Source organism: Loxodonta africana, unplaced genomic scaffold (assembly GCF_030014295.1).
Source record: "Loxodonta africana isolate mLoxAfr1 unplaced genomic scaffold, mLoxAfr1.hap2 scaffold_97, whole genome shotgun sequence".
NCBI classification, from domain to species: domain Eukaryota; kingdom Metazoa; phylum Chordata; class Mammalia; order Proboscidea; family Elephantidae; genus Loxodonta; species Loxodonta africana.
Window position 1 is genome coordinate 736,566 of NW_026975671.1, and position 2,704 is coordinate 739,269.

Below are 2,704 nucleotides of genomic sequence, written 5' to 3' on the forward strand. Positions count from 1 at the left end.
ACACAACCTCATCTTATAGATTGAGTCCAGCCTCACTATAGTAACTGCCTCTAATCCTGCCTCATTAATATCATAGAGGTAGGATTTACAACACATTGGAGAATCACATCAGATGACAAAATGATGGACAATCGCATAATACAGGGAACCATGGTGTAGCCACGTTGACACATATTTTGGGGGAGCATCACAATCAACATCCATGGAAGCAGCAGTCCAGAAATCAAACGATCAAATGATGCATTGCATTGGGCAAATCTGCTGCAAAAGATCTCTTTAAAGTGCTAAAAAGCAAAGACATCAATCTGAGGGCTAAGGTGTACCTGACCCAAGCCATGGTATTTCAATATATTATCTTACATAACCATCATAAGTACATACTCCATTGTTTGCATTTTGTTGGTAATGTTTTCACATTCTTTTTTGGAATCCCTTTTTTTTGTGTCTGGTCTTCAGCAATGCTTTCTAAGGCATCTAGAATCTTAGCGGAGGATTTCAGACTTGCACTTGTTGCTACAATATGTGCATTCCAACAAGTATTAGAAAGACGTTTTAATACTCAGCCATTGTCTAAATATGTTTTAAAAACTGTCCATTGGTAAGTAGAGGAGGCAAAAAATATGTAGAGTAACTGAACAGTAGAAAAAACTCAACTATATCTGGACAACAATCTACTGAGCTATGTCCTACAAGATTAAGTGAATGAATAGAATGTGGCTAGAAAATGGCATATTCATTACGTTCTAAAACCTTCTGTTGCATGTCTTTATAATACCCTGACATACTGGCAGAATTGTCATAGGACTGGCCTCTGCACTTAGAAAAACTGATTTTGTAAACTTTGCATACATAGTGAAGTACTTGATTTGCCACTCCTTCACTGGTATGAATTTTTAAGCTAGTAATTGTAACAAATCACTCAATAGGTTTTTCCATCTCTTGTAGATATGTATCTTAAAACAATACTTAGCTGCTCTATATGAGAAAGATCATGAGTGGAATCTACTGATAAACTGAAGGATTGAGCTATACTTATTTTGCTGAAAATAGTTGATCAAACTTTATCACTTTTTACATTTATTAATTTCTCACACATTTTTGTAGACATACGATGGGTTGCTTTCCTGTGTTATTATATTTTGAGATCTGACCTACTAAAAGTGCATCAAACTGAACAACAAGTTCAAGTAAACCCCCAAAATTTCCATTTTGTTGTAACCCAAACACTTCATTTCTTCTTCAAAACGGTAGTCCAAATTCAGCGATTGTTAGAATGACAACAATAATGCATTGCAAAATGAGTTTCCAGTATTGACAATCTTCGTTAATTTATGTTTCTAGTCCATGAGTTAAGCCAAAGCCATGTCTTCAGTTTAAATACGACAACATACAACTTCTGTGCATTGAACTGTTTTCATGTTTATCGATCATATTTGAGTTGTGCCAGTTGCTAAATCCACTCTTAGCAAATCAGGAATTAAATGATTTAGGACTGAATAGTTTGCAAACAAAACAATATGCAGAACCCACTGATGGAGAAGACGGTAGCCACTCCCTCTCATAATTTCCACTACTAGCTTTGCACCCTAGAAATATCTTCTGGCTACAGATATTTGTTTACCACCCAGAAAATTTTGGCATGAATTTTCAAATGGACCACTGTGATGCTGACAATCACTTGGCCTTCTTTCAATCTGATAATTTACATCATTACAAGAAAAGTTATTCCCCAAAGTAGGATCTGTGTTTCTGTTATTTTCGTGGTCTGCAGATGCAACAATTTCAGATGCTAAGATCGTTTCACTTTCTACACCGTTATTAATTTTTTACTACCTCAAGGAATGCATGCAGAATTTGGAACAAATTCTGTTACAGTTGTATTGCTATTTGTAATTTCAGAACCATTGGTGCAAGTACAATGATCTGCACCCACTAAACTCAAGTGTTCAAGGAAAGAACTCTCTTCTCCTTCATTATGTTTTAAAAAGGGAGTTAATTCTGGAATTGTCTTTAGGGATTCACAAATTATTTTCTTTTCATCTTCTCAGGTTTTCATTTTTTGCACTCTAGTTAGATGTTGCCATTTCATTTTACATGGTATATCCATATTATGGCATTTAAAAAAAATTTCTGTTCTGCCACTATTGTTGTTAGGTGCTTTCGAGTAGGTTCTGACTCACAGGAACCCTAAGTACAACAGAACGAAACACTGCCCAGTCCTGTGCCATCCTCACAATAATTGTATACTTGAGCCCATTGTTACAGCCACTGTGTCAGTCCACGCTGTTGAGGGCCTTCCACTTTTTTGCTGACCCTCTACTTTACCAAGCAAGATATGCTTCTCCAGGGACTGATCCCTCCTGATAACATGTCCATAGCCAATACATTTAAATAATGGAAAATAAAGAAAATTTATGAAACCAGTAAAATTTATAAAATAAAATTTACATTCGAATTTGAAAGTTAACACAAAAATTTATGTTTGAAAATGAGTAAGTAAAAAAAGGAATTTTATTTGGACCATGTAATTTCTTCTTCAGTTGTGAGGTAATTAAAAGGAATAGTGTTTACAATGTAGTGAGAAATAATTTTATTAGTTTATCCTATGATGTTTGTCGCCAGGCCCTTCATAGAACACCACGGGTTTCATTTTGAAATACTTAAAAATTTGTGCACTCTCTTCCTGGTCTTTGATGCCATGTCT